Genomic DNA, 27,518 nt, shown 5'->3' on the forward strand with positions numbered 1-27,518 from the left:
AGGGAGGAAAGAACAATTTATTTTAATTTTAGGCTTCACAAAGAGTTCTCACAAGTTACTCTTTTAATGACACAAATTTTTTCAAAGAAAAGAAAATATGAAAATCTGTACACACCTGATATTGTTTTGTCTGATATCAGAGACTGTATCAAAGCTAAAAAACTGAGTTTGGGCTACAGATATGCACCTCTAAGGCATTATCAAATCCATACCGCATGCAGACTGGGATTAAAGGAGGCTCTCTTACACATACATGCATGACAATCTTTTCCTTGTTCCAATAACCTTTCTATTTACATTTGCTTCTAGATCCCTGTGTGCTTTTGGATTCCCCCCATGGCTACCATTTCCCTTCCTTTCATCTGCCAGACTCAATAGATGGACATCCAAAAGCACTGTGTCTTACCACCCATTGGTTAACAGTTCTTTGTAGTTTTGTATGTATGCTTTGTATCTCTTTTCCACAAACAGCCCAGGTATGGAAACAGAAGAAAACAATTCCAAACCAAACAAAAACTCAACAGAAACCTGAAAAGTATTCCTTCCTTCATAAATTTCTAGTACAACAGTTGGCGACTAACTGTTCAAAGTATGTGAAGTCATTCATGAGCTCTATTTTTATTTGGAAATCTCAAATGTTAACTGCACTGTAGAAATTTTCAGTGGATTGCATGCATACACACACACACACACACACAAATACAATACAGGCAGACGCATAGCTGAAAGTGCATTGCAAACACCAATGTCTGAGAAATCATTACAGGTCCATTTCCCTTCTCTCTGCATTCATCCTTTCCTTCACTTTGCTTTTTGGTGTCCATCATCTTTTATCTGCAAATGTACTTTCTAACCCCTTTGCAGTATCCCTAAATTCCTACCAACACTGCATCACAACCCTGGTTACATGGTTACTGAGAGCTGAACAGCTCCAGCATTTCTACACAGCGTATCTAACCAGGGGTCTGAAACCCTGGATTATCCCCAAGTGCGCTCCAGGGGCTCGATATGAATGCAAAATATCTTGGAAGGAATGTGGTTATACTTCTTCCACTTACAGTTTTAAAGTACTAAGGTTTAAGTAAAAAAGTGAATCCCTCTATCACTGGAAAGTAATACAAACCAAAGCACCACCTTCTTTCAATTGCCCACCAGAATATTACTTTTCACTTTACAATACTGATGATGAATATGCCATCATTAAACCTTCACAACTATTTGAGACTACTAAGTATTGATAATACTGAAGTTTCTACACCACTAATTTTGTGCTCTCTACAATAGCAAATTTGTGCCTTGCCCTGTACTTTTCTGTGCAGCCACTTCAGCACACTGCTCTGCCCTTCTGTATTTCCTTTACAGTCAGTTGCCTTCCCACTGCCTGGGGCAGGGAAGCAGCAGAGCCTGACCACTGTCCAACACCTTCTTCAACGAAGCCTTACCCTGTCTCTCAAGTCCTGGAATAAGGAAGAGAGGTGCTGGCGGAAGGGAGAACCATAGAGGTGAGTTATGTGGAAGAGATTCGCGTTGAGTTCACCAGCCTGGAGAAAATCCCAGTGCCAACTTTCCATTACAGCCTTTACTGTGTAGTGCAATTTCACTAAGACAAGTCACAGCATCCCAAATCTCCACTGAACTCATAAAAAAAAAAAAAAAAAAATTCAACAGCATCACAACACTAACCAAATTTTGCAAGACCCTTCTAAAAAAATAAATAAGTTCTGTCTCATTTGTTATGCTCCTCATTACAGCTATTAACAGACAAATTGTAGAGATGAGTAAATGCAAGAAGAGCGTCACCCAACAGAAAATGAAAGTCTAGCACTTCTAACTTCAGCATTAGTTATTCAGATATAATTCATTACTGCATATTTAATTAGACTATTAGCCTGAAAAACAGTTTTTCTGCAACAAACACACCACAGTAGTTTGTGCCTCTACATTGCTTCTCGTAAAAGCGAAGTCAGCTCTCCTAATTCATAAAATCATAGAATGGGTTGGAAGGGACATTTAAAGGTCACCTCATCCAACCTCCCTGCCATGGGCAGGGACATCTTCAACTAGATCAGGTTGCTCAGAGCCCCATCCAGCCTGACCTTATATCTAGTCTAAATCTGCCCTCTCTTAGTTTAAAACCATTACCCCTTGCCCTATTGCAGCAGGCCCTACTAAAAAGTTTGCCCCTTTAATTGCTAGCACAAATCATCTTTTCTAGCATGGATCCTGAAAATCCTTTGAGTGGAGCTGCCATGCTAGTACAATTGGACTGCACTTCTTAAATACAAGGTATATCAGCTTCTGCAAGTTAGTGAAACATTTGTCTCAATTTTCTGATCAGCAGTTTTGCTGAGTCATAGAAAAGCAATTCAACATCAGTATCTTAATTACATTCCAGGCACTACATATTTAAAAATATTGTCTATGCATCATTTACTCCAAAAGTTATGAGGAAAGGAATAAGGATCCATTCCATGGAGTGAATTCATGTTTGGACTTCTGTTTTAGTAACACTCAGGTCATTAAACTGAGGCTCACCATAGCAATAAGGTGTTTACCACTGCTGCACAAATGGACTCTTTCAGTGCCTACCAGATTCTACTACCAGTATAGCAAAGGTATCCATAATCTGTGCTGCCAGTACAAGAATAAACATAGACAATATACACCTAAGCACAGATAAAATTCCAGCACATTTAGGACAGAAAGATGCATTTTATTCTCCCTTCTATTGACAAATACACATTTAAAAATCTAACAGAATTTGTGGTTAAAATGTATCTCTAGACCATGACCCCATATACAACATTGAAAAATGCTGAAATCACCATTAAAGTAAAAGATTAAAAATTTCACAGTACATGGGACTAAAAAGTAAACTTCATACATTGACTAGAGACATATATAATACTCTCCACACAAGTCTACCAATTTTGTTGCTTATTCTCAAAACAAACAAAACCTCAGTAATGTTGAGAAATTCATACTAACAGTATCAGTAAGAACACCAAAGCTGAAGTGTTTCTGAAACTTTAGAGGGACTTAAGTCAGAGAACAGATATGACTAAATTTTGATAAATGGTTAGCAGAGTGTAACAAAATTAGTAGCAAAAAAAATGCAAAATGCAAATCCAGAATATTAGTTTTCTTATACACAAAGGTTTGTTGATAATGTTCAAAAGTCAAAGTAGTACATTCTGCAGAGAATTACAGGCCATGTTAAATCCTTTGAACAGGGCTTTCTCCCTCCCATAAATAGTTAAACCTTCCACCTTCTACAGCCCAATTCAAACCCCCTCCTCAGGTCACAATAGGACTAATTCTTCCTCTTCAGTACCGAAGTTTGTGACAAAACTCATGTTTACTTCACTCTATCCTAATTAAGCAATTTGTGCTCAGGAAAGGGTTGAGATATGGGCAGCAGAGACCATGCCAATCAGCAAGGAGACAGGCTAGGGCTGTGTTCTGAGGGGGGCTCATAGCAGGCATTCCTGTGATGGCTGAGTGTATCTTCAGCTATCTCCTGCTGCAAGTTATTTCCCTTCAATGTGCACTTAAGAGAAGGGAAGCAAAAGACAGCAGAAATCAGAGCACAGCAGAATCCCTCCTTCAAAACTGAACTGAGCACCTACAGCTATTCCAGGAGTATACTCTGGTTTAGAAAGAGCAAGCAAAACCAAAAACTTGACTCCATCGCCTCTTTTCTGACAGACACTGTTTATGTGCTAGAAAGTGACACCCTCAAATGGCATTTTCCTAGTTGAGTTTTGATTCTTCCACTATGGCTCCCCCACATCCCAATACTCCTACGAATACAACCTAATTTAGAAGGAACATAAAAATTATTGACCCCCTGAGATAACTGGGCAGAAGATGATACTTTTCCTTTTACTGGAGAATGTGATGGAACCATGATATACTCAAGATAAGTGGCTGCACAAAAGCAGGCAGCTGGTGGTGTATCCTGGACTGCCCATGCAGCTTTCTTCTCCATTCTTCCCTCAAGAATTTCCAGTACAAGAATATCTCATGTGTGCATACCGCATGTGAACAATCCCTGAGTTTAAGAGTCCCTAAGTAGTCATTACCATGATGGACTGCAATGACTTCAAATTAGCTGTTACATGCTGATGGGCAAAAACACACCTTTAGAAAAAATCCTACAATATCATGACTAACTTAAAGCTGCTATGAAGCTGCACATGTGAGAAAGAGAGCATTAACACTTACTTGAATACATACTCAGAGTACTCTAATACTTACTGTACATTAAGGTTCACATAGCTATTGCAGATGACTGGTTATCACGCATATCGAGAAGATTAATTTCATATATGCCTCATCATCTAATTTACAGAGAAAGTTTTAGGCTCACCTTTTTTGCTTATTACTTCACAGAATAATTAAAACCACTGTTCACAAAACAAAAAACCTAAAAAACACACACACAAAAAAAGATAATGTGCAAGTCTAATATAGTATCTTACCTTTACTATTAACATTTTCTTGTTCATACTGCCACATTAAATAAAAAGTTACTAAGATTACTCGAACAACAGTGAAGACATAAGCCATCTCTTCAACTTACCTCTCTATGCCTTTATCCTGGTGTATCTTTAAAACCTCGTCTTATATTTTACAAATATTTCTGCCACAAACTGAGTAACTCACAATTACAATTCATTACTGAACATAATTCAGCAGTAAAAAATATTAACTCATACAAAAGCAAAAAAGAGCAGTGATTCTATTGCACTCCTAGCATCTGCCACAACATGAGATACTCCTACATTAGTACTAATACAAAAACAAGGAAAAAAAACCCTAACAGGTGAAATTATAAAAGAATTAGATATAATGACATTCTGTCTTGATGCTGTCAGGCAAAGCACAACAAGTACAGAAAATAAGTACAGCATTCAGCATAACCTCAGCATCATCTGAAACACTGCTAATCACACACCCTAGCAATATGTGTGTGATTGTTAGTTTTGTGTGTGAAAATCTAAGCTAGAAAAAGATGGATGAGGATGGTTTTCAGTATGTGGTAAAGGTATAAACAATCTTACAGTCTTTGGATTTCAACATTAGTTCAATATAATAGCCTTGAGGGGTGGAAATAAAGAAGGATCATTCTGCCTTAATGCTGCTGAAGTTCCCGATAAAGTTTTATTAAGACGGTGCTGTAGTCAAAACCACCGCATCTGTTTATACTACTTTACTAGATAGCTCAATGTTTTCTCCTTCAAACAGCTTTTTTTTTTTTTTTTTTTATGACGATAAGGCAAAGAAGGAAGGAAGCAGCATCTGCAGGACGGCTTCTGATATCTACTGATTAGAAACCTATTAGTAGAAATAATTTGGGCTCTTTCAGAAAAAATGGCTTTGGGATAGATGTGAACTGATGTAAATATCGTAGTAGAGCGGATGCTACCAGAGCTAGAAAACCTAACATAGGCGAGGTGCTCAGGCAATATTTCATTAGTAACTTAGGTTACTAAGTTCAACAGTCATAGAGTCATAGAATCGTTTGGGTTGGAAGGGACCTTAAAGATCATCCAGTTCCAACCCCCCTGCCATGGGCAGGGACACCCTCCACTAGACCAGGTTGCCCAAAGCCTCATCCAACCTGGCCTTGAACACTGCCAGGGAGGGGGCATCCACAGCTTCTCTGGGCAACCTGTTCCAGTGCCTCAACACCGTCACAGTAAAGAATTTCTTTCTAACATCTAACCTAAATCGACCCTCCTTCAGCTTAAACCCATTACTCCTTGTCCTGTCACTACACTCCCTGATAAACAGTCCCTCTCCAGCTTTCCTGTAGGCCCCCTTAAAGGTACTGGAAGGCCACAATCAGATCTCCCTGGAGCCTTCTCTTCTCCAGGCTGAACAACCCCAACTCTCTCAGCCTGTCCTCATAGGAGAGGTGCTCCAGCCCTCTGATCAGCTTCGTGGCCCTCCTCTGGACTCGCTCCAACAGCTCCATGTCTCTCTTGTTCTGGGGCCCCCAGAGCTGGATGCAGTACTCCAGGTGGGGTCTCATGAGAGAGGGGCAGGATCACCTCCCTCGACCTGCTGGTCACACCTCTTTTGATGCAGCCCAGGACACGGCTGGCTTTCTGGGCTGCAAGCGCACACTGCTGGCTCATGCTGAGCTTCTCATCAATCAATACCCCCAAGTCCCTCTCCTCAGGGCTGCTTTCAATCCATTCCTCGCCCAGCCTGTAGTTGTGCTTGGGATTGCGCCGACTCATGTGCAGGACCTAGCACTTGGCCTTGTTGAACTCCATGCGGTTCACATGGGCCCACCTCTCCAGCCTGTCAAGGTCCCTCTGGATGGCATCCCTTCCCTCCAGCATGTCAACCACACCACACAGAGTGGTGTCGTCGGCAAACTTGCTGAGGGTGCACTTGATCCCACTGTCCATGTTGCCGACAAATATGTTGAACAGTGCCAGTCCCAGTACCGACCCCTGAGGAACACCACTTGTCACCGTTCTCCACTTGGACATTGAGCCGTTGACCACAACTCTTTGAGTGCGACCATCCAGCCAATTCCTTATCCACTGCGTGGTCCATCCATCGAATTCATGTCTCTCCAATTTAGAGACAAGATGTTATGTGGGGCAGTGTCAAATGCCTTGCACAAGTCCAGGTAGATGACGTCAGTGGCTCTTCCCTTATCAACTCATGCTGTAACCGCGTCATAGAAGGCCACCAAGTTTGTCAGGCACGATTTGCCCTTAGTGAAGCCGTGTTGGCTGTCACTGATCACCTCCCTATTTTCCATGTGCCTGAGCATAGTCTCCAAGAGGATCTGCTCCATAATCTTGCCAGGCACAGAGGTGAGACCAACCGGCCTGTAGTTCCCTGGGTCTTCCTTTTTACCCTTCTTAAAAACAGGGGTTATGTTCCCCCTCTTCCAGTTGGTGGGAACTTCGCCGGACTGCCAGGACTTCTGAAATATGATGTCGGGTGGCCTGGCCACTTCATCCGCCAGTTCCCTCAAGACCCGTGGATGCAAGTCATCGGGTCCCATGGACTTGTGCACCTTCAGGTTCCTTAGATATTCTCGAACCCGATCTTCTCCTACAGTGGGCGGGTCTGCATTCTCCCAGTCCTTGCCTTCTGTGACCTGGGCAGTGTGGCTCAAGTATTTGCCAGTGAAGACAGAGACAAAGAAGTCCTCAGTGGGTAAGTCAGAACTACTGCCAAGTAGCAGGAGACAAGTGATAGAACAGTATTAATGCGCTGCTTTATCTGACATGTTAATTTTTCACCTTAACAAATTAAAATAATTTTCACTAGTTTCTTCCCAGGTAAACAGAAAAGTAAGACTATACTGCTAATTATTTGCTGTTGTTCACCTTTACCAGCCAGCACTGATTAAAAGAAAAAGATTATAAAACTAAATATTAAAAAAAAAATCACATTCAAAGCTACCTAGCCAATAGCAACATTTATTTCAGTGAAAAGTTCCATGAAATTTTCTAATCACTGCTTGGAGTAAATAAAGAGTAAAATTGAATAAGCTAAGTCTAGCTTTTATACTATTATTTATTTTTTGCTTCTACTGGTAGATACTAGCACTTCTACTTAAATGCAGAATTTTTCTGTATTTCATAAAGAACGTAGCTGAAATTCCCATGGTAAAAATATAAATTGCAGTCTACAGTTAATGAAAACTAAAACATGGATAATGAAATCCTCTATTAAGTTGTTCACTAAGCTTTAATGCTATTCTGTTGCATGTTTACTTGTGAATAAAGTCATCTTCATTTTCGAGTGAACGTCGAGTTATCAACTTGCATTGTGTAAGATACTGCAAGACAATGTTTTGTCACTCTAACAAACAGCTTTCGTTTTCAGATACCAAAGCCTGCTAACTACTGATAATTGCTGACCTCATAAATGTTGACTAATGGGAAATGCTGTAGTTCTTGTAATAATAATTGGCAACTTTATAGATTTGTGATAAACTGTCACTTCACAGGTAATGAACACTCTTGCATTCATATCTACCTTTATGTGAATCATTCCTGCATCAGTCATTGCTAGTGTCTATGGAGGTCAGGATGCTGAACATGTGAAGCCGGGCCTCATACCAGAGCCAAGAAAGAGGAAGCTGCTACAGGAAACAGATTGCCACAAAAAGGCAAGAGGAAGCTCCAGTTATTTAGATGTCCAGATGCAGTAAATGCATTGAAATATATTCGCCACCTACTCTTATACTCCCCTTCCTGTCTTATGAATTTGTGTACTTACATACTTCCTAATCAAAGGAGTGAAAGAAAGTAAGAAGTGAGCAAAGTTGACAGAAGTAGAAAGAAATCTGGATTGCATATTGTACTTTAGGTGTCAGAAAACATTCTGCTCTTCCACTTCCCCTGTTGTAATTCAATTTAGATGTGTTGGACGAGACATTCCCTGAGAATCAGCTTCAAGACTACTCGTTTGGAAATTGTAAAAGATGACACTCACTTACTCATTTTGACCAGTTCAGCACCATCAGTGTTCTAAGTTGGACTGTTTCTCACAATTACCCACAGGCCTCATGGATTTGCTGTAATATGCTCAGGCTTCCTCATAAGTTTCCTCAAAGATCTAATTTACCATATAGCTACAGCTACACCGATAGCATATAAACAGAGTAACTGGTTTCAATTTAGTCTGGTTGATCCGATAGCCAAAAAACCCTAAACCAAAAAATAATGAGATGCAAGAATTTTTATTAAATCAGAGAAATAGATTTGCTATAGAGACACAGCAGCAAGAAGAAAAGGAAACTAAGAGTCATTATTCTATTCTTTTCCACTACATTTCCACAAAGCCACTATGCAATCCCTACCCCAGGGGTAACGTGCTCTCTGTGTGTGTGTGTGTGTGTGTACACATGTATGTAATATATACACATATCTTCACAGAAAAAGGCATTTGGCAATTCGCCTACTAGTCCTCCTAGGCCACAATCTTTCAAATTTCAAGGAAAAGACTTTTCATTTATTGTACTTCACGGTCCTCCAGTTTTAATTTATTAGCTTCACATCAAGACCAAGAGTCGATTTCATCTACTAAGCCTACTCTTTATCTGCGCAGCTACAAAGCCAATGGTCTGTCATACAAGAAAAGCAATGGTACAGACTAAATTCATAGCCATTTCATTCATTTCTTAAGTCATCAAAACCTTTGTGGCAACTGGTGGGTAATAGAAAGGCTAGTGATCTTATTATAACTACTGAGCAATTTTAAAGAAAAAACAATATTGGATCAGTTTAAATGTTAATATTGTGATACGGTATTTCATAATACAGATCTCAGAACTGCCTTTAAGAATCTCCTCAATACTCTCTCTTCCTTTCTGACTTTATCTCTACCTATCACCACTTTCCACCAGTGACTCAGCTATCTGACCACCATTTATTTGCATCTCTCCACCTCTTTTCCAGCTTTTTCCTACCTGACTTTCTACATACAGAAAAGCTCTTCCTAAGTTAATCTCTAACATTCCAAAGACACAGCTTTAATATACTTACATAGCTTTAATATACTTGGATTAAAAAAAAAAAAAAAAAGCCAGGCCTAGATTTTCTGTAACAGGACTAACAACCGTTTTACACTATCCATACCAGCCATGATCCCTGCTACAGAGCTGCCACTTACTATTCTATCCCATCCCCCATACTGTTCTCATTTTATTGCTATGCAAAGGAAAGTTTAAAATATGATGTGATGTATTCCATTGTGTTATACATTTGAAACATTTTCAGATCATGCTTAACCGGTGTATTATATATATTTAGTTCAGAAAAAAAGTAATGCCTGAAAGACAACCATACTTGAAAGACAGTTGATAATATATGCTTTACTATGACAGTAGTAGAATAAAGAAACATCAACTAAAAAAAGTCACACTGACATTTCAAAGCTTATGCCTGCTACAAGTGAAAGCAATCAATATTCTGTCTGAGAGATTATTAGCTTGTTCTGTGCTTTTGATAGCATTTTGAATGCATTCCTTATATGAGTTTTGCCAACAACACATGTTCTCCCACAGACAGTGCAAAAGTCCTGTTTATCAGGAAAAGAAACAGCAAAACTGTCATAGAAAAGAAAAATATTTCCTGTAACAAAGTAATAAATAAAGGAAGGATGCCTGAATACATATGATTTTACTTAGAGGGCAGCTCCAAAGATATATTTCAATGCCAAAGAATCTTCTTTTGTGCTAGAATCTCGGGTTATTTTCACTGCATAAAGGAAACAAATATCTGAAATTAAGGTATTAAAAATCAGAATTAAAAGAATAATATGCTTTAAGGACAGGATGGATAGCTACAACGGTCTCTGCAGAATCTTTTCTGGCTATGTAGGATCTGTCACGTGGCCAGGCTTGGGTTCTTTTTTCCCTTATGCAGACTCTTAACACTTCTGAATGAGATAACATTAAGCTTGAAAAAAGACGCTCCTGCAGTTACTTAGTTAAATCTACTGAAAGACAGTCACGGTTACTGTTCATTTTCCTGCTTCTTCATATGCCTTGTTCCACTTAGGAAGTACTTATCAGAAACACTTATTACACATATCTGTTAGATATAATGAATAAGTATGTTGCTTTCACTACCCTTTTAACCATAGAATTGACTGAAAGCAAGCAGAGATCTCAAATAGAGATCCAGTCAGTCACATCCTAGTTCGAACAAAAGATAATGTACAAAAAATTCAAGATAATGAGAAAACTCAACTGGAGTACAGGCTGATGCACTGGCATCAGGCTGATTATCCTAGACACATTCCTCTAGGCAAAGTGACATGGTAAAGATTACATTTCGAAAATTTATACTTTACAGTCTCTCCCCCTCCCCTGAGATTTGGCAGATGGGAAGAGACTCCAGTGATACGACTGTTTCCAAGGTACGGTTTTTGTTCAAAGCTGCATCAGCTATGACAAGGTCCTCGGAAAGCTTTTCCTCGAGCAAAATTAATCCATTAAGCAACATATTCTAACTTCCTCAGGACATGTATCTGCAGATAAGCCACCTTTCCCATAGTGCACATCTGCCAAGAAGGGCTAGCAGGCAATGCTGACAAGGAAGATCAATAACTGTCATTAAAAATATTTGATCAAATCTTATTGGAAGGCCAATTCTATTAAGTTTCTCTTGTATAAAATTGTGACTTTGCTAAGCAAGGTGTAATCAACTTTAATCGTAAAGAAACACTGCAAACATAAAATTCCAATTTTTTGTTTGTTTTTGTTTTTACTGTGGACAATAATCCAGTGCCACAGTATAAACACCCTATTCCTTGTATGAAATTACTTCAGGGGAAGCATTTCAAAATTGCCATAAAAACCTTAAGGGAAATTTATTCTAATTCACTTTTCTTCTTTTTTTTTTTTTTTTTTTTTTTTCTCCTCACACACCAACATTCAAGTGTCACACTTCAATTTTGGGGTGTGTGAGGGAAACAATAATAATAAAAAAACTCCCTGATCTGCATGACAGGCTAAAAATCAGAATAGCCAGCACAGAGTAGAACAGTTCTGTGGTGATTTTAATAGTGTAAATTGCATCAATTAAAAAGTTTGCTAATGGATCATTTCTCACATAATATGAAAGAAAAATCTACCTCCCTTCCTTTTCATACAGCACTTCTCAGAAGTGCATCAGTACCGCTCATATTGCAAATAGGTTAGATACATTCTTTCACCTTACATGTCAACGCTTGATCTCAATGCTTGTGCTCTCTCTGCTTTGTAACTTTTTTTGCACAGTCTTACCACTCCACAGAAATTGCTGCAATCCCACACACTGGTTGTGATGGAAGGAACATAGCATATTAGGGGTACATTTATAAGAGGAGGAGGAGTGAGTAGCAGCATGATATCCCTGAAAACTGGTATACAGATTCATAGGTAAATAAATAAATTTTTCCCAGGTGAAAAGTGATGTTATAAATACAAGTGACCGCTTCAATGAGAAAGTTACATCGGTTTGTTTGTTGCAAAGCAGCATGGTTTAGAGTTTAGTTGCAAAGTAAAGTAACTACCATAGGTATGTTCCCTGGAAGCAGATAAGAGACAACTATTTGCTTAATAACACACCAATACTTAATAACACACCAACCCACATACACACAAAAAACCTCACCAAACAACAAAAAACAAACCTGAGCCACCCTTACTTAAAATTTTTCTTTCTAAAAATAGCTCTGGCTTTTGAAATTAAAATAGCTGTTCCAATTCAAGTGTGGGCTTCATTAATGTTCACTGACTCTAAACAATGGATAAGAATGACTTAAAAAATTAAAATAATAGGGAGAGAAGAAAACACTTCCAGCTATGAAAAGCAGAACAAATTGAAAAGGTTTATGTGTATATGTCTTTGTATTTATATGCTGTGTGTAGACACATAACACATCTATATTTATATATATAAATGTACATATATGTGCCAGATGACCTCCAAAGGTCCCTTCTAATCCAAATTATTCTATGATGTGTATACAGCATGTAACAAAAGCATCAGAGCAAGCATTTTTTTCTCTCTCTCTTCTTCCAGTAGGGTTCAAGCACAACAGCTTTTCCCTTGGGAGCCTTTCAAAACCACTCTGGAATTTAGCAAAGTGAAGCAAAGTGTGTGCCTGACTCTGCCAAACATCTTAGCTCTTTTTCAGGTCAATGATGGAAGGAAAAACAACAGACATTTTTTTAGAGACAGCACAATAACTTATTATACAACTAGCATATTATCATCATAGGAAGTCAAAATTTTCGGAGTGTTGCACCATTAGAAACAATTATGAATCTTATCTGTATTTTAGTTCTGATTTATAACTCAACTTTACTCCACAACACAATTGTAATATAAATTTTAACAATATTTTTAGGTAAATTTGACAGTTTGACACCCTGACTTTTACAGAAGACTATATACAGAGAGCTACTTCAGTCAAGGAAACTTTCTTATCTCTTCCTTCATCTTCACACTCATGAAAACCTCTCTGGTGACGCTAACAATCCTAAAACCTGAAAATAAAAAGTCTGATATCTCACAGCTAGACAAAAACCGTGAAGTGGCAAATTGATAGGCATACCTCAAGGTAGTTAAGGTAATATGAGTTTTGCAAATCAGAAGCAATATAGTTTGGTCCACTCAGATGTCAACAAAGCTATCCTCACATACTGCAACCTAGAAAAATCCTACTCAAGTTAGCAGACTTAAACAATTATATATTTTGCATGCCATGGAAATCAGGTCTATTAATTATTACCAAAAAAATTAGACAACAGTGACAAATCAGTATAATTTCACCCATCTGAAGCAGTCTTGAAGTAATATTTTGAGGAAGGTGGGGGATTCTTACTGTAAGCACAGCAGGCATTTAACTTCAGTATTCTAAATTTCACCCTGCAGCCTCTGTGTTCACTGCTGACACTGGCAACAAATACTCCCACCTTGTTCATTCCTCTGAACCACACCAGTTGTGGATATCTAGGGAATTCCAAGTAGGCAATATCGATACTTTCTTTAAAAACTTGACTCAAACATCCTAAAATAAGCTTTTGTAAAGTTTTACGTAACTATCAGCCAATCAATATTAATTTAGCAGCAAAGCTCAAAATAAAATTGAAAGTAATATAACAGATATCAAAAGCCCATTGGAATCTCTGGGTTTAGAAATCTACAGATTACACCTTGGCCATTTGTCAAATAGTTTCCCTTTGGAAGCTTCAGCTAGTTATAGAAAAGTTTTTCCGCCTATCCAAGGATGAAAAACATAGATCAAGCTCTAATTAGAAGAAAGCTTCTAATCTGACTTTTTTTAACCCCATATTGAGTAAATACAACTTCATATGCTCAAAAGTGGAAGACTTTTGGAATCAGTATAAACTTCCTCACAACTGTGACTCTGCTACATGTGTCAGTGTAGAACAATCAGGTGAATAAGCACAGGCAATATAAGACTGAGGGAGACATTTGCAAATGCCCCTTCATTTCACCTTTTGCTAGCTTGCATTTTAAAGACTTATTCAAACACTCTATGTTTGAAAACAAACAAGTTTTAAAGAAAATTCAGTCCCACGCTATTTCTGTCTATATAAATCATGTTTATAAAACAACTTATATCCCAAACACAAAAGATCACCACAATTTTTATACTGGTACTTTATGGTATGCATTTGTTCCTTTACATATTTAGAAGTTTGCTGTCTCTGTGTGTGTGTGTGTGTTGAGTTTTTAAAAATAAATATTTTACTGCAAATACTGCATCTTTTTTGTGTACTGCATGGTTTGATCACCAAAATGTCACAAGATTTACAATCGTTATTGTACTGATATCTGAGGTCATATTATCAACTCCTTTTGTAACAACAAGGAAGTTCTCACCACTAATAATTAGAAACTGAACACATCATTTAAATTTGTGTGCAAATATCTTATTGTATTAAGTCTAGTTTCTCTTGGTGCATTTATAGCACAATTATATATGTTTTTTAATAGATATATCACCTGAGAGAACTTCTTTTGTTAAGAGAATATTTGGAGTTCCTGTCCCCAACATCCTCTTTCACATATCATCTGTCCCCCTGAAAAAAACACCCAAACCAACCCACACTTCTTTCCTTGTGCTCTTTCCTTTCTTTTTGCCCTCCATACACGTTTCACAAATGCCTTACATACCTCATCATGCATATTTTAATTTGTCACCTTTCTAACCTTGCTACCATTATACCTGTAGCTAATAAAAAGGCATATTTCTTTATCCAAAACAGTTCACCAACTCTATTTACAAGGTGAATCTCTTACTGTCCTTCTCTCATTCAGAAGTTATCTGTCCCATTAGATTACAAAATATAATTCTGCATCTTCTGCAGCTAAAGTTGGACTTAATGTTCTTGGGTCTGGTGACAGAGCACAAACACTCCCAGTAACTGTGTCAACTCTTGGATCTTTTTTTAAGCAGCCCTCATTGATTTTTCTCTCACCTCTTCTGTTTCATGTATTTACACCCAAAGCTGGCACACAGCAAAAGAGCCTCTCTTAGTACTTTGGACTGAAGGCACCAATCCAGCAAGTGGATTTCTTGAACCAATTTCTGACCCAGCCTTACATATGTAACCCTGCTGTTGCTAGTGGCAGTCCCAGCTAGGAAGAATCTTGCTTTTCAAGGGATGCACATTTCAGATTATCTTTCTGCAGCATTATTTCAGCCTTTATACATTAAAAATAGGGAGATTTTCTGAAACAGTAAAGTTGGAGACACCAACTCAGAAATCTATGTTGTCTACCCTATCTTTATAGGGATCTCTATTGATTCTACTAATGGAGCACGTATTACTGATAAACAACCGCCTCTCAGAGCTGTGGAATGGCAAGGGTACTGCTGCAACATAACCTTCGAACAGCTTCTTTCCAGTGTATAATTTATTTAATCCATGTTGTTCTAGAGCAAACTGCACTACGCAAAGGCACAGGAATAAGAGGGTTGGAGCCACAGTAGGTGAAACAAACAAAAAACTCCTAGGCAGTTCTCAAACTGGTTACTGTAAGCAAGTAAGTTTGTGAAAATAGCAGTAGAGGAAGTAAACAAAAAAAATATAGAGGAAGTAGATTACACCATCTCAAGTTGTAACCTTTGAGTTTTAAATCACTGTCTTCAGTAAATATAATGAATGCTGTCTAGACAAGCTAATGAAATAAAATTCCATCTTTAAACAGTGGTGGGTTGGCCCCAGTTGACAGCCAAACACCCACCCAGCTGCTCATTCACCACCATCTCCCATGGAATGGGGAGAAAGTAGAAGGAAGGCAAGAGACTCATGGATTGAGATAATGGCAGCTAAAAGGGAAATAAAAAGCTATGTGTATAAGCAAAGCAAAAAAAAAAAAAAGGGGGGGGGGGGGGAATAGAGCAATTCATTCACTACTTCCCATCAGCAAGCAGATGTCCAGCCACTGCCTGGCAAGCAGGGCCTCAGCACGCATAACTGTTACTTGAGAACACAAATGCCATAACCACAAATGTGCCCCCTTTATCTTCCTTTCCATGAGTTTTTATTGCTGAGCATGATGTCATATGGCATGGAATATCCCTTTGATCAATTTGACTCAGCTAGAGCTGTTTAGAGTAGTTTAGAGCTAAAAATCTAAATTTTTCAGGAGACAAGTTTGGGGTTTTTATTGCTTTTTTCAACAGATAAAAACCACTCAAATACGATAAAGAAATCTTTTCTTCTGTGAAACTATTTTGTGGTGAACCTACTTCCTCCAGAACAGATGGGTATAATGTGAGACATTCTTGTAGATATCTTTGACATTTTACATTCCATCAGTAGAGCAGCAACATGCTTTTATACTTAATACTTTTTGTGATTAATAACTAAAGGACTGCAGCTGCAGTTAGCTTTCTATGTGAAGTGGAATCAAAGTTTCCTTGCCATCTAGGAAAACAAATAAAATATCTATGGAAAAATATAAAGAAAAGTCTAAGGTTGACACTACAAAAATACTTGCATGAAGACCAATATTTGCCAGTGTTTGCACTGTATGTGAATATCTTAATACAACCTACTACATCATACCTATGTGTGTACTTGGGTAAGGAAAGAGAGAAGTCAGTCTTCTCTGTGTTTTCGCTACACATACTTCTACTTTATTGTCTTGCTTTCATTTCCAGAAGACTGTGGCTAGAAAGAGAATTAAACTCAGTGCCTTCACAACCTGGTATATTTGTTAACTATTTTATAGTGGTTTTTCCACTTTTGTAGATTTCATGTCACATTTCAGAGTTTAAAAACCCCAAATATTTATCTTCTAGAATACAGCTTGAGTAAGAGAAACACACTCAAAAGCCAGCAGTTCTGTAATCACCAGTTTTGCAGACCTGCGGACAAGCCCCACATCAGGTGTTTCAGGTAGAGCACTTTTCTTCCCCACAACTTTTTTTAACAGAGATCTCACACATGCACACACACTTGCAAACTTTCATGTTTTTCTCCCAAATTAGATCTGCCTCTCACTGTTAATGTCATGGCTATAGCTTCGTCATAAACCAAAATGCTATGCAACTGCATAAAACAGAATATATAATACCTTATTAAAACTGTGAGAAGGAGGGTTATTACTGGTAGCCAGGGATTGGTGTGCTGTAGGGATCAAGACTGGACTTCAAAAACTATGCTGCTGGATTTATGAAGAAAAGTTTAGTGCAAAACAAAGCCCAATAAATTTCATTTATGCCAAAAGCAGCAGCAGGCTTGAGGAAAATGACGCAGGTCTAGCATAACAGTCAACTGTAACTAGCTCAGCTAAAGAGAGATTTCCATTTCTTGGCACAGCAACAAATCCTCAAGCAGAGAGGGGCTAGGGGTGAGATTTTTTCCTCTGTAAGTAACTTAATGAATGAAGTACTAATTAACATTATGGCATTGATAAATGGAGAGAGAGATTAGGGATGTACTCGATATTCAGGCCTTCCCAGATGGACCGTCAAAGCCACATTAATTCCTATCTCATTGGAGCATCTGCTTCTCCCATAATCCATTGCCCCTTGGTACAAACAACACAAACTGTTGTGACTCAATTCGATTTATATCAATCTAATTTCTTTTAATCCAATTTGTATTCCAATCTACTACCTTCTAATCACTTAAATCTTCAGCCTCCATCTGGTAAATTTTCTCTCAAAATTAACCGAGCAGATGCCTCTGCAATTGTCTTCCACAGTCAGGCTAATCATGCCCTCGCAGTGGCCTACAGAGCACGCTGAATAGGTACGTGACTTACAGCATTGCCCTTCTTATTACAAACATGGCGATGCAGGAAGGCCATTTTGTCTGTCATTAATTGGTTAATTTGCATAACACTGCCAGGGAAAGATGCCTAGGAAACAAAAGCCAAGAGTAAAAAGCTTCAAGAAGGCAGCATGACATGCTCATTGTTTGTCACATGGCCATTACACTTTGAACCATCTATTGTTTGAGGTAACAAACACAGAACTGGATTACAGCTAAATACATAACAAATATCTACATGCAATATTGGATTGCATGATTTCAGCATTGCTGCCATCGAACTTGCAGAGAGCAAGGGGGCTGTCCAAACCAAATTCCGAGAAAAATGCACAATACTGAGAAAATTAGAAAGCACATTGTTTTACCAGATGCCAAAACTTCAATCCCTCTTTCTCAAGTAAATTAGGTTTTACACAGCTACAACTACATATGCAAATAGAGTCACACTTTGTGACTACCTTCAAGTTTCCCCCAAACTGCGTCTGAGACAGTAAGGGCCACAACCTATCCAATACATCATTAGCAGGATGAGGAAAAAAAAAATTAAGAATGAAGCTAACCTTCTCAGCCAAGGACAGTTAAAAATTCTGAACCTAAAGTAAAAAGCAGAAAGAGTAGTAGCACTCCTTTAAAACTGGTTGCCTCAAAGAATACAAATGTCTTTCCCCTCGATCAATGCTACATCATCTCCAGAAAGCTGAAGGTAAGTTCAGCACAAAGTGTATATCATTATTCAAGTGTTCACATGATCATGGACTGCCAAAACTATAGAAAAATGTTTTTTTCAAACCTGTTATTCAGAATCCTGGGAAGACAGAACTGAAAGTATTAAACGTGCTGCTTATGTTTCCCAAGCAATGTTTAGTGAAAAGAAATTATAAAAACACAACAGGTACTTAGTAAATAATGAGGAAAGCACAAGAAATAACAGGCTGGGCCAGTGGAGCAGGCACAAGAGTAGCCTTTTTATCACACATAAGCAAGAAAAAGAGGAGAAAAAAAGATTTCCACTTGGCACTCAGTACACCTTGCATTATGAGCTACATTCTTGTTGGGCCACAACCACTTACGCAAGATCAGCTATTAAACAACAGTCTACAGATTCACAGGGAGGCATAGTGCTCTTTTGCTATTACAGATTTATATAGAATATGTAGCTCCACATCTGTCAGGACAATATAAATCAGACTAACATGGAAGGGTCAGCTTCTGATCTTCATCTTAAAAAATTAAAAAAATACTCGTGTCATCCAAATTTTCAGTAGCTGGAAGATGAGCTTACTGGGCTGATTTGCGTGGAGTTTGCTACTTCTTCCTCCTCTCCTCTCAATCTTTCACATCTACCCTTGATTAAGAGGTTTCACTTTTCAGCTAATAGGTACCTACTAAATTTTTCATGACCTGAGGATAGCGAACAGTATAAATACAATGGATCCAAGCCAGAGGATGCTAGAGAAGGAAAGGAAGGGTGTGCTTGGTTAAGGAGGGGGTGGAGTGGGCAGTCTTTCTTCCCCTCCCACAAGCTGTCAAGTCCTTCTGTGCACACCCCCTTCCTCATCCCTGCTAAAAACCTTCCTCTCTGTGCCTGCCATGACAGGTGGTCCAGATTTTCACTTAGAAAATCTGGCCACCCTATGTTTGCAACACCTCCCCGCTTAGTATCATCTGTGAATTTAATTAGCATGCAGTTTACCCACTCGTTCAGATTATTAACGAAGATGTTAAACAAGACACAACCCAAATAAAAAGATCCCTGTGGCAAACCAATTGATGCCTTTCTTTAAGTCAGTTTATTGCTATCTATTGTAACCCTTTATTTACAGATGTGAACCAATGGTTACTTACACAACAACATGGATATACAAGCTATATTCCGACAGTGTAAATAGCCTAAGCAGAGACTAAAATAAACTTCAGTCTATAAATTCAGCTTACACTGAAGTTAAATTGAAACTCAGCTCTTAAGCAGAAGTACACAACCTCCTCTTACTGACCAGTGGCACTGTCTCCCACTTCTTGGCAGCTCTTAACCATAACGCTCCATACCACGCTATCATACTATGTGCTTTCACAAACAGTCGAATAGTAACATAATTTACTTGAAAGACTTGTTTCAAGTGATATAGTACTAAATAGAAACCTAGAAGAGTGTACATACCACTAAGAGAATGCTTAGAAAAATAACGGAAACAGTAATTTTTGCATGCTAATATAATTCTCCAGTTTGTTCACAAATAGATCTACGCTAAATACCATTGCTTCTCTGCATAATTGCTTTATAAAATCCAGATGAAATTTTTACAAAGTTCAATTTCATAACAAAAAGCATCTGTAAACTCTTGACTGAACAATAGTATTTTTTCCTTTACCCACTTAGAAAGCACAAGACCACATACTTACACTCAAGACTTGCATTATCAGTAAATAAGTGAGCACAAGAATGAGTTTAATTGTAACATGACTCAAGATTTAGAAGTATATTCTTAAAATTATGTATTTTCTTCTCCTGAACAGCCCTTTCCCAACAACCATTTCCGCTGAAATGAGGTCTTAAACAGAGATCTCAGTTCAGCTATCTAACCTACACATATAGGCTTGTTTGATACTAAATAGAGGAAAGAATTCAGCTCCAGAGATTCATACCATCCTAACATAGTTTTTAAGGTCAGTAGGAATAGGATGAACCATTAGCACAAGCCTCTCCAATGACTACAGAAGGAACCTAACTGACAGCCTTAGATTAGAGACCTAATTTTACATGGCCTGTCTCAGGGGGATTGAATCCACTCAACAATCAGTGAGGTACAAGCAGAAATTTTTATTCTTTTTCAGATTACTCAAACAGTGCAAACTGCCACTTATTTTCAGAACTCAGGTGTGTATGATCTATTTGAAAAGTGAAACAAGCACACCTAACTTCCACTGAGTGAAAGTTACCATATTTTTAAACAGCTTGTGTCTTACAATAAACATGAAAAAAAAACAAAACAAAAAAAAAAACCCAAAACCAAAAACAGAGACTGGTGACCTGTGCCATACCATAAGGGACTTCCACTCTCCAGAACAAACATCGCTTCACACTAGCTAAACCGGCTCAATCTGGAGATATTGCAGGTATTCACAAAAAGAAGAAGGGAAGTGTATCTAACCATTAACAGAAGTCAAAGAACCTACAAAGCACCAGTGCCACATCTGCTAGCTCCTCCACACCAAAGAAACAGTTGGTGTTAATGCACTATTAAGAGCGGAGAGGAATCTAACAAAAGTGTATGCAGGTGGCAGAGGTCACTGAGGGATAGTATAAAGGAAAGAGAGGGTCAAGTTATTATCTGGAATGCATCCACAGCGCACAGCCATCTTTTAAATCAGTTTTTATAATAGTCATGCCTGTATTGATTTAATAATAACTTTATGCTACAGATTTAGTCAGCACACCATGAAGAACCACATCAAAGATTGAGTTGTGAAACCAGGTCTTGTTTCTTTTCCTTACACAAGGTAAGGAAAGATTGAAGGCTTTCAAGATAGGACATATTATATTTTATAGTGCTTTATTAGCTTTATTTCATATGAAAAGGGAAACATCTGTCACTCAGACATCAAGTCTTTCAATTACAAGTCTTTGGGTAAAATAATATGAACACCATAAAAATGAAATTCAACTTTTAAATCAAAGTGACTAATATGCCTTTGTGTACATGACAACTAATATACTGGGTCTTTTACCTCTAAGCCTGTATTAGCATATACATAAAGCTGAAATGGAATGGAGAGAGAACATCCATGTGAAAGTACGGTTGCACCACACTTGGCAGTACAATACTTCAGAGAATTAGGCCTCTAATGACAAGTTTTCAAGAATAAGCATTTACTGTAAATCACACAAACATGACAAATGAAATACTCATAGCCACTCAAACATCCAGAGAAAAAACAGCCAATGCTGACTTAACACCATTAGCCTCACTAGAGCTAGTGCCTGACTTAAAGGAAGGTGAGATCAAGATCACACTGCCCATAGGGAACCGTTCCCAAGTCAGCAAAGCAGTTGACAAAAACCTGTTCCTGTTCTATCTATTGCCACTGAGTGCTTGTTCCGCTGTTGGCCTCCCTCCTGCAGAATAAGAACGATGGTTCAAAGGGGCAGAAACAAACAATAAGGGTCATTTTAAGTGCTAAGGTCAGGCCGTATGTTTTGGGGTAGGGAAGCCTGAAGTAAAACAGTTACAAGTTACCAGTGACCCTGGAAAGGAAGTTACTTAATATTCATGTTGACAGAAAAGAAGAAAGGATTAATCATGTGGAATTAGCATTTTCATTGAGGAGCTTGGTTGAGTCTTGTGTTCTACTTTGAGAGGAAGACGGCTGCTTCACACTAGCATTTTACATCTCTTATTTATCGAAACATTGCAGCTTGCTCCTAACTGTCATTAACTGATGAATAATGAAAGACTTCTTTACTTCTACTTCAGATTAATCATGCAGCTCCCTTCGTCTTTCCATGCCTGAATGTGTTCTGAATCTTTTTTTTTTTATTCTCCCCCCCCTTTTTTTTTTTGTTTTAAATATAATTCATGTGGGATAAAGAAATCTGTTTAATTAGATTTCAATTCTACTGGGGAAAAATGGTCTCTATTGAAAGGGCATCACCTAGGATTTTCACCTCTCAGTTACAGTGTTGCAGTGCCACTGTGCACTATTCTGTCTCTTAAATTGTGTCATATTTATGTTAATTTCAAGTCATGTCTTATGTTACACAATTTAATGGTTAAAAAAAATCATCACTCTGGTTACTTAGCACATGGAAAAAATGGTGTAAAAATTAAAACAATTACAATATGCAGCTTTTATAATTACTATTATAAAGTAAAAATACAAATCATTGTGTACCAGTAACATATTAATGTCTTAATGCAGTTGTTCTAGAATCATTTTTTAATGAAAATTCTTATTTTCCCCTTGACTCTTCCCTTTCTGTGCCCTCCTCCAAACTTTTTCCCCCATACGTTATGAAGTACTAGATTTGACTTTTCAATTACAGATATAAAACAAATTATATTAAAATGCTGTTTTTACCTGTAGTGAGTGGCACATTAATTAGCACAGCATATAGAACTACTTAACGGAGTCAGGTAATTTCGAAATTTTAGCCGTGTAAAACTTGCCCCGCCACATCAGACCCTAAAAACATCACCTACCTTATGATCACGCTTAAAGAGAGTGGAAAACAACAAACCTGTTGCAGTTGTGCAACGTTGTACCTGGGCAAAACCAGCTGCAGGTGATCAGGTTACACCTCAAAGTACACACTTTGATTAAGCATTCCATATTTTATTTGTGTAGCTACAGATGGCCTTCATGGTTAGAAAATCATCCAGTCTTATTGGGAGGCAGACAGGGAGGAAAAAACAAACAAAATAAACCTACTCCCTTCCTCCTCCTCTCTCAAAATAATCAGAACAGACCTAACCAACGCTTTGTAAACCTTTCCCTGTTTCTCATGCCTTGAGCAGCCCTTTTCATGATCTGCATCTTCCTCAGAGTCTATCAGCCTAACAATCACTACAGTATGACACAACGTTTTTCTCCATATTAAATGCCTAAAACATCATGCCTAAAATAATGTTTTTGGATGTTGTGGATTTGTCTGCACATAACCAATTGAGGATGATTACAGAAATCAGCATGTTTTCTCTTACTATCTATTAAGCATTTTCATCCATCAGCTACAGAGTGATCTCTAGCTTTGTTCAGTCCACTTTAAAATGACTTAAATTGCAAGTACTTTCCATTATCTTACTAGAAAGAGGCTTCCACACTGAATACAAGAATAAAATGGCATGTGCATAATGCCAGCACATTATATCCAGTTGAGCCACATTCTGTTACACTTCTGAAAGACTTGTAATGATTACAGCTCATCATTTTAACATTTAACTATGCATTTCCATGCCTTACTACATTTCAATTTCATTAGAACCTCCAATCTTAAATTTCAAGGTTGAGTTAAATTAGGTGCAACACTGCATCATGTTTTTTGTAAGATATAGACATACTTTAAATTTTAACCCTCATCTTAACTATTTCATCTGAGAAGATAAAGAAACATGTAAAAGATGAAGCAAAAAAAAATTACACAATTCACAACAGTAACAGTCCACTGTTTTTTTTATCTCCTCTGGCACACTCCCTTTCAGTTGCTCATAAAACTTCTTCCCAGTTCTCACTAATCTCTTGTCATCACCTTTGAGTTTTCTCTAGTTTGCTAACATGATTTTAAATCAAGAGACCTAGAACAGCACATGTTAAAAAGCTAAATTCTCCCATCTGCAGAAAGCTGGCACAAAGTTTACATTCAATCAAAGTTTCAGCTTCACTCCGTTCTCTTGCAAAGCTGATGTAATAGCTTGTCACTCCTAAAAATGCAATGCTCTACTAAGCCACACCACTGATCTCTCATGCTGAGTATCCTCTGTCTTGCAGTGGCTAACTTAACACACATTCCTAAACTTACGAGGGTACACTGTACTAAAGATGAGTATAAAAATGCCTTTCAGAGGTCTCTGGCAATTATCTTATTCCTTGATGCATATGATTTGACTATTGAATTTTTTTGGATTACAATCCATTTTCTTTCTTAACCATATTACAAACTTCCTGAGGTCGCTTTGTATTAGTAACTGTGTAACTTCACTCACTTCAGATCTGAAAGCCTAAATCATCATTTTCTTGCCTATTTTACCGTAAAATTCTCCATTTAAGATTATCTTTAACACGAACATTTTCATCCAGACTAAATTCACACATATCTAACATTAGTCTTTACTTCTTCCTGCTGCTGCTACCTAAAGGAAGTGATATTATCACAGCCTGCAGAATGTGCTCTTTCAAAGCAAAACTGATAACTGTGATGATTTTCAAAGGCTACATTAAAATGTAACAGAACAGGTAAAATTGTGCCCTAAAATTGCACATGTGATTCTCTCCCTACCAAAAAAAAAAAAAAAGCGCAGGTACTGAGGAACATAGACTGGATCTTCATTTTTCTGCTGTTATAGAAAGGCTAACGTCCTTGAGCATCATATATATAATTTTGCTTTCAAGTTTTCCCCTGGAAGTGTTTTCAAACTTAAACTGGCATTACATACTGTTTTCATTAATCTTATTTTTGTTCAACTGAGTTGGACGTTTCTCCACAGAAAGAGTGTTGAAATAGAATAGCACCAAATTTTGATGTTTGTTACATAGCACCATATCCACCATACACACAGATTTTCATCCTATGAATCAAAGTAACAAGGTATTCTGTCACTTTAAGACAGGATATCATATATAAGGACAGCTAAACACAGTGGGAGCTACAAAATAGTGTTTTCTATTTCTGTCATCCCTTTGTTCTCCCTGTGGATGGCAATACATTTTGCTTGGGTTCTACACTGATGGAATTTTTTCCAAACCAAATTTTGTCAGGGTACGTATGCCACTCCAGCACTGACGTACAGTCACGTGTGCTCCTGAACACACAACATGAGTTCCACTCCAGACGCTAGCATCATTCTGCTACATGGCAGATATTTCACCATCCTTTACCTCCATTTTTCTGTTTTTAAAATGCAGATGTTCACACAACTCCTTTGTGAAACATTTTGAGATTCACTGATGAAAACTCCAGGCAACAAACAGTATTGTCAGCTTACTAAAGTGTCTTTCTGACCTATACCCTGCATGCACAGATGGCTTACAATAATGTGTGGCCAATACCACTCTCCTCCTGCTATGCTGCTGCACAGTCTTAGGCAAGATTTACCTGCAAGTTCTTGATGTACTGTGTTTGAGCTTTACTCTCAATCCTCTTGCAATGTCTGCAAGCTCCAGGTTTCTAGAGCCATTGAGAAGCAATTTCACTTTGCCAGGCTTTAAGTTTCTAATGTTACTCACAAAATGAAACTGTTTCATAATTTCAAACTAATTCTGTATATATTACTTGGAAATTCCCAGAGTATTAGTTTTTATTACCTCAGTACCTTAACCAATTTATACCTTTGGAGATGTAAAAAGCCCATACAAGGACTATACCTACTCATTATCTTAATTTTTTATATTATATATGTGCATATAGATATATAAACACACAAATTTCCTCAATGGATTAGCAAGCTTGTCTGTTTCCTAAAATGCCAAAAGAAAAACAGTGTATTTGCTTAAAAAAAAAACAATTAAAAAATTGCATGATAAGTCTGGAAGAATATTGATAATATTGATGCAGCAAAGACACATAGGCTGATATCAGAAATTAAGATCCTCCATGTTTCAGAGCAGGGTTCATACCCCAAATTAACTTAGCATTCCATCAGTATTTGTGTGTTATATATCCATATCCCACATAACCTATAGGGATAATGCAACAATTTTTGTCACATAGAATAACTGATACACTGACAGCATCACCAGTTATTTTATCTACTGATACAGTTTCTCTGGAAAGACTTGCCCTTTTCTTGTCCTTGACTCAATGTATAGGTTTTACAACTGATTTCAATAAGACAGGATTGCCAAACAATGTCACTTCACGTTGCATTGTAGCTTGGTAAAAAACTAGCAATCTAAGATTTGCAGATTTGCACTGCAATTTAAGATTTGCTCTGCAATTGCAGTGTCTCATACCACAACACCTCAGAACGCAGGAAGTACTAGTAAGTTCAAAAGCACTATTGATAATGAAGCATTTATGGAAACTCTGTAATTTGTAGTTACTTATAGGGCTACACATTGTGTTCCTATCATCTTTTTCTGAAAAGTCAAATGATGCTTTACTACCTGCATGCTATTTCTCAAACAAAAAGTAGTCATCTAATTAAGTTTCAAGCATCCTTGACATTAAACAAGTTGATTAAAAAAAAGACACATAGAATCTGCTGTCATCAGATGACCCCTTAAAGGCAAATAAAGCCCAGCAAGTGCTATGCACTGAAAGACTGCTTTCCTAATCAGCACTTCTTCCAGCACTCCTCCTCATAACAGAGCGCAAGTCCTAGCACACAGTCTCCCAGGCACTCAGTATCTGTAACCCTCAAGAGTATCAATAACTATTTTTTCCCATTTGTGTACTTTTTGTATGGTTTTAGCCCTTCTCTAACTTCCATATTGCTCTAGCATAGCCCATAGAAGTTTAAGAAAAGCACTGCTCACTTGATGAATCCCTTCTTAGTAATAACAGTGAAGATAACCATTTGACAGAATGTTGTAGCCAACAGAAAGCTGGGATACTAGTTCAAATGTGTTTTAAGATGCTGTTTTTTACCAGAACTCAAGATTGGATTTTTGTCGAAATGAACTGTCATCAACTCTCAGACTAGGTAATAAAACTAATGAAGGAAGGCTCACCTCCACAATCAGATCAAGATCTGCATTTAACACATTACTCACACAGCACTCTCTCCCTGCCCATCATCCCCGCCCCCCAGCCCTACACTCCTTCTATGCTCCTCAGCAGCTCTACAGCTCCCAGTCTATTCCCCCACGTCCGTGTCAAGCTTTTCTTTGAAGCAATAGGCAAGATGTCCTCACTACAAAAGCATAGGGTGATTTTTCTAACTTCCATGCAAATGACCCACTTCCTCAAGAGCTTTTGTGCATCTGAGATGAGACCTTATTAGTAGGCATAAGAGGTATGTAAAGTCTCTCCTGGAGCCCACTCCATTAGTATTAATCAATATTTATAATC

At 37.9% G+C, this 27,518-nt stretch overlaps 1 protein-coding gene across 17 annotated transcripts in view; it reads right to left on the reverse strand.

Annotated features, from left to right (window-relative positions):
* The window catches only part of ROBO2 (roundabout guidance receptor 2), a 485,452-nt gene that overhangs the window by 434,623 nt on the left and 23,311 nt on the right, over positions 1–27,518 (reverse strand). The window lies entirely within an intron of this gene.

The sequence above is a fragment of the Grus americana genome, chromosome 1, assembly GCF_028858705.1.
Source record: "Grus americana isolate bGruAme1 chromosome 1, bGruAme1.mat, whole genome shotgun sequence".
Taxonomy (NCBI): Eukaryota; Metazoa; Chordata; class Aves; order Gruiformes; family Gruidae; genus Grus; species Grus americana.